Source organism: Rattus norvegicus, chromosome 15 (genome assembly GCF_021556685.1).
Source record: "Rattus norvegicus strain SHRSP/BbbUtx chromosome 15, alternate assembly SHRSP_T2T, whole genome shotgun sequence".
Classification (NCBI taxonomy): domain Eukaryota; kingdom Metazoa; phylum Chordata; class Mammalia; order Rodentia; family Muridae; genus Rattus; species Rattus norvegicus.
Genome location: NC_141548.1, coordinates 7,122,801 through 7,129,192, shown reverse-complemented (window position 1 = coordinate 7,129,192; position 6,392 = coordinate 7,122,801). Strand labels below are relative to the sequence as shown.

The 6,392-nt window shown below is 43.0% G+C and overlaps 1 pseudogene; it reads left to right on the top strand.

The window, feature by feature from the left end:
• Positions 1 to 4,763: 4,763 nt before the first annotated feature.
• Positions 4,764 to 5,283, top strand: LOC148000766 (glutaredoxin-1 pseudogene; annotated as a pseudogene).
• The last annotated feature ends 1,109 nt before the right edge of the window (positions 5,284 to 6,392 follow it).

Below are 6,392 nucleotides of genomic sequence, written 5' to 3'. Positions count from 1 at the left end.
TTTATCCTTGTGCTCACAAATTTAGCTTCCTTTATAATGACAAACAAAGGAGAAACAGAGAAGTATTTCTCTAATACCTTAGAGGAAATAAAACCATTCAGTATGGGAATATAAAAAGCGATCAGGACACATGGAGCTGTATGCCTCTGCATTCCTTTTAATACAGCATCGGTTATGACTGCAGATTTATTGAATTCCAGCAATTTTGGAGGAACGATACTTTTAAAATTTTTATTAGATACAGTTCTTTATTACATTTTAAACATTATTCCCCTCCCTTGTTTCCTTCCTTAAGCCCCCATTCCCTTCCCTCTCCCTACCCCATATGTGTATCCCCTATACATCCCCCTTATTGTTCACCACTATTCCCCTGCACTGCTCCTGGAACATTTTCTTTATTGTTTTGTTGGTTTGTTTGTTGTTATTCTTTTTCTCCCATTTTTATTAAATTGGGCATTTCTTATTTACATTTCAAATGTTATTCCTTTTCCCAGTTTCCTGTCCATCAGCCCCTTAGCCCCTCCCCTTCCCGATCTAAATGGGTGTACCCTCCCCGTCCAACCCCCATTACTGCCCTCTCCAACATTCCCTACACTGGAGGTTCAACCTTGGTAGTACCAAAGGCTTCCCCTTCCACTGTTGCCCCAACAATGCTATTTACTGTTACCTACGCAGGGTCAGTCCATGTGTAGTCTTTGGGTAGTGGTTTGGTCCCTGGAAGCTCTGGTTGGTTCTTATGGGGTTGCAAGCCCCTTCAGCTCCTTCAGTCCTTTCCCTAATTCCTCCAATGGGTGTCCCGTTCTCAGTTCAGTGGTTTCCTTCTGGCATTTGACTCTGTATTTGACATGTTCTGGCTGTGTCTTTCAGGAGAGATCTATATCCGGTTCATGTCAGCATGTACTTCTTAGCTTCATCCATCTTATCAAGTTTTGGTGGAGATAGAGATATAGATATAGATATAGATATAGATATAGATATAGGTATAGATATAGATATAGATATAGATATAGATATAGATATAGATATAGATATAGATATAGATATAGATATAGATAGATATAGATAGATATAGATAGATATAGATAGATATAGATAGATATAGATATAGTAGATATATACATAGATAGATATGGACCACATGTGGGGCAGGCTCTGAATGGCGTTCCTTCATTCTCTGCTCTAAAATTTGCCTCCCTATCCCCTCCTATGGATATTTTGTTCCCCCTTTAAAGAAGGAGTGAAGCATCCACATTTTGCTCATCCTTCCTGATTTTCATGTGGTTTGTGCCTTAGATCTTGTGTATTTCGAGTATAACCAAGAGGCGAGGATGCAAAAGAATCAAATGAATAGCTTGACGCCAGAGGTTGGTGGTGAACACCAGAGGGAAAGATCATTCTTCCAGAGACAATTGGCAGGTTTCTGGTAATTCAGCTTTACCAGACTACTTGTTTGGGTCCACAGAACTCTCTCAGTTGCCATCAGCAAGGTATGTTATACCCACATACACTGGACAGTGTAGAAGGAGATGTCAAAGCCAGATGTCACATTTACACCTATGTAAATAAAAAACAGAGATCATTTACCCAGAGAGGATTGCATACAGGTAGCCAATGCTCTGATAAATTATGGGAACCTGAATTAACTGACACATGGCCTCCTAGAGTAAGATAAAAGTACCTGCTTGTTTTATTGATACCTTTTCTGGGTGAGTAGAAACTCACTACACCAGACTGAAACTGATCATAGAGCAACTAGAAAGCTCTGCTAGGAACTTTCCCGCTAATTTTGCCACTCACTAGGAATGCTGCCATATAATAGCCCAGCTCTCACGGCCAAAGCCTGTAAAGAACAGTCAAAGATTTATGCATAGTTTGGAGTCTTTGTTGTGCAGAATTCTGGGCAGGTGGAAATAATGAACAAGATGTTAAAGGAAACACTATGGAAACTTTCATTAGAGTCCAGGAAGGGTGGAAAGGCTCTTTTCTTATTTTGGGCCTGCTGTACTCCATACAAGGAGGGATTGAACCATAGAATATTATGTTTAGAATACACCCCCCATTGCTTCTAAGTCTTAGAGATCAGCACTTGGCAGAATTCTTCAACTATTTTATTCTTGAAATCCTGTCCGTCCAGTTCTCTGTAAAGTCTATTACTTTGACTATCAGAGAGACCCAGTAAACCTCTAAATCTATCAACAATATCCCCTAATTTGGACCTGGTGGTAGTGAAACTGCATGAGCCAAGTGGGCATCGAAAAGGACAATGAAAGCAATTTGCAAAGGACCTACGTGGCGATGTTTTACACTCTTACAGTTATGAGTTTAGGTGGAATTTTAACATGGATTCCTCACAACTAGGTCAAGAACGTAGAAGCCACAGATGACAATGCCAAATAGACTCCCTCCAGAACTTCTGGACCTATTAAAGTTGAGCTTTCACCTGACCTCAAGCCCTTCCACTCCCTGTCCAACCTCCTGGATCTTACATTTGGCATGAATACAGGATCATGGTCCAAACTCTAACACCCTCAGGCCTGTCCCTGGGAACTCAGGAAGGTGGACACTAGAGAAGTGACGTCTAATGGAACTGCAGAGGACCAATCTCCGTCCACGTTGTCCTTTGCTCACTGATATCTGGTTATTTTTTTTGAGAAAGGATCCAGAAGTTTATCATCTGAAGTAGGTGCACAACATTTAAAGTTGTATATTCACTGTGTAACTGGGTTCACTATGTTACCAAGATCATTGCAACAAAGGAATTGCGAAACAGAGACTTCGTGAGTACACGTCCACGAATATATGTAAAGAAAGCCGGCTTTGAAGGAATGCACAATAAGAAAATGAAATCCAATATCCAATAAATTAAAGGTCTGGAGGGAAATACTGACTTTTGGGAAACCAGGAAAACCTAGGAAATTGGAATGTATGTCACAGGACTGGATCTGGGAATAAAATTATTATGCAGAAGAATCTTCCACCCTGTGTCCCTTGATCTTTCTCCCCACGCAAGCCCCTGACGCAATCTGCCCTTTCAGAGCAGGTAACTACTAATGGAGCAAAGAGAAATCTCTAGCTTTAGAGGGAGGAGATATGGAAAGGGTTCCAGTGTGTCACTGGAGAGCCTCCTGGAGATGGCACCTCAGAATCTGGTCACCATAAGGAAAGCTGGTTAGCAGGAGGCCCTGGCAGTTCCCGGTGACGTCATCCAAATGCTCTCCTGTAACGTGGCCTTCTTGACAGAGTAGCGTAAACTGCAATAAAAGGATACACTTGAAAGTAAAACTTGGAGGAAAGGCCCTGGCATATCTACATTGTCACTGTGAACTGTGACATTGCTCTCTTGGCTTCTGTGCCCAGACATGAGGGCTCTGAAGCTGTGCTGCATCCTGTGAACTGTGAATGAGCTTGTGTCACACGAAGCATGTGAATGGAGTGAGAAGACAGTAGGAGGACCTTGTGACACTGCCCTCCCAATGGAGACATGGAAGTGTTGGCAATCACAGTGGGTGAGTCTCAAGCTGCACTTTGAGACCCAGCCAGGCTACGTTTCACCTGTCAGCTCACTTCCTGCACATCCACCACAGGCCAAGGGCAGGCTCAGATGAAGCTCTGTTGAAGACAGGTGCTGTCCCTTGTGAGCTGCATCTCAGGGTATGCGGAAGACCATTCAGCCTCCCGTGATGTGGGAGATCAGAGTAGTAAGAGGCAGGCAGAGGGGACAGTTCTGTGTTTGTTTTCTTGGCTACCATAACTACATCTTCCAGGCTAAGAATTTGCTCATGGGAGTCTGCTGTGTCACATGTGTAAAGGCCAAGCTGTCTGAAGTCTCAATAACACAACTGGCTCCAGGCTGCTTTCTCAGTTACTGGGATTTACACGCAGTCCTTCGTACCTTGTCTTCTAGATCCACAAATTCTTTTCTGGCTTCATATGTACAAGGCATATTTTCTCAGTCTCTCTTTCTAGAGACCAGTAGGAACACACATATTGGATAGCCATGCTTATTGTCTAAACTGCCAGGCGTCCAGGTAGGGCATTAGTGGGTACAACATCATATCTCAGCATCTCTTACTGTAAGGGTTGAGCAGAACTCCCCCATCTCATCCTGGGTGACGATGTACATTAGACCCATCAGATTAAATAAAGAATTGAAAGACTTTCCTGGGGGTGAAGTGGTAAGGAAATCATGTTGCTGTACCATAAATGCACTGCTATGAGCAAGCTTCAGACAGCATGGGGGGATGCAGCCTGCAGCAGAGACCACAGGCCTTTGGTGGAGAATGATTCAGTTCAAAACTGGGAAGGGAGAAGGATGGTTGATATTGTTCCAGAAGATCTCACTGCCTCTAAAAAGAGTTTCTTCCAGATCAGTGAGTGATTCTTGTAAAGCAGCTCCTGGACTGGACTACTGAGACCAACCAAGAGCCCTCCAGACTAGTGCTTTCCAACCAAGAGACAAAAGTATCTACTCTGCGAATGATACATAGATACATACACAGAATACCTGATGGATACAGAGTTTCTTCAGTTCCATGAATGAGGGATTCAGCAGGTGAGATGGCTCAGCAGATAAAGGTAATTGTTGCCAACTTCCTACACCTGAGCTCCTTCCCTAGGACCTACATGATTGAAGGAAAGAACAAACCCCTCACAACTTGTCCTCAGATTTTTATGTAGTTGGGTTTTTCCAGATCTTAGTCCACAGAAGTAAAGACATCTGGTTTTCCAATCCTATTTGACACGGGACCAGTACCTTCAACCGAATGTTCCTTCCTGGAAAGCTGCAGCCTGTCAGCGTGGCTCAGTGGTTTGTGAACTGCAAGTTCCCATCTGGGAAGGTGGTCGTGTTCATCCAGCCCACCTGCCCCTATTGCAGAAAGACCCAAGAAATCCTCAGTCAACTGCCTTCCAAACATGGTCTTCTGGAATCTGTGAACATCACAGCCACTAACAACACCAATGAGATTCAAGATTATTTACAACAGCTCACTGGATGGAGAACAGTTCTTCAGGTCTTCATAGGTAAAGAAAGACTGCATAGGCAGACGCAGCGATCTGATCTCCATGCAACAGAATGGGGAGCTGATGACCCGGCTGAAGCAGATTTGAGCTCTGAAGTTAGGAAAAGGGGTGCAGGCAGAGGCCATGCCGAGAGCCATCATCCAGCCATTCCGACGGCCAGTACCCCTGAGAGATGATGTGCATCACAGAGGATGTCACTACTTTTTGGTGATGGGGATTTTCAACAAATTGGCTTTTATTTCTTCTTTTCCTCAGTGCTAAAACTTGTTGCTGTTTGCCTCTAACCATGGGGCTGAGAAGCTTAACAGACAACACTGGCTTGATTTTCCATTCATCATGTGCTGACACGTCTCTGCCTCTAAGCCCATGTTTCCCATCCAGTTGATCTAAATCCCCATTGAATCTGTTTCTGGTTTCCTGCCATGCTGGTCAGCTGAAGTCATTTTGCAGAAGTCCACTTCCTGAATGGTTATTAAATCAATGGATATTGTGAATTTGTTCATGAGCCACACTCAGGCCTTTCCCTCCCTCCTGCATGCACCGTCCCACTTCTCCATTCACAGCTCTCAGCCAGTGTTCTCAACCTTGCCCTCCCACAACCCACAGAAGTCCACACTCGTATGAGGACGCTGTTTGAAAAATCAGATGAAGAGCTTTAGCATACTTGGTCCTCACTGTAGCCATAATAACATAGACGACAGAGCTGATGGTTCATTGATCTCTATTCGTAAAGGAGATTAAGAAAATCCCAAGAAGTTTTATGTTGATCCTAGTCAGAGTACCAGCAAAGTCAAATATGAAATGCAAAATTGCAGAGCTCTCCTTCCAAGAATATCTGTATCAAAACTTGTTTGCAAAACACTGTCCTAAATAATTTCCTCCATTCACACTTTGACATTTTGTTTTGATGTCTTGCTATGACATTTAAGTATCATGGAACTGTAGGTCTCTTCTCTGGTCTCCAGTGAGAAGGACACATTCCTAATAATGATGGATCTGTAGATGACTAAAAAAGAAAAAAGAAGATCAGGATTAAAGTTCTGGGTTTAAGGTGTGACTTCCTACATCAAATATCCAGATTAGAAGTAAATTTGAATTTACAATAAACAGAAATCCCTCACAGATTTCCCCTCTACTTTTGTGGTTTGGTAATCTCAGATGAAGACAATTTAACAACCAAGAATAACCTTTAGAGTCATATTCTCTTCCTCACTAATATTCTTGAACAAATGGCACACTAAAAGATCAAAAGGAAGGGATGGTTATAGTGAAAAGCTACATCTGGGTCAGCTCTAACTCTCTTAGTCAAGGTGACTTTGGATTCGCTCCTTAATGCCCATGGATTGCTCACATAGGACTCTGTAGAGTGT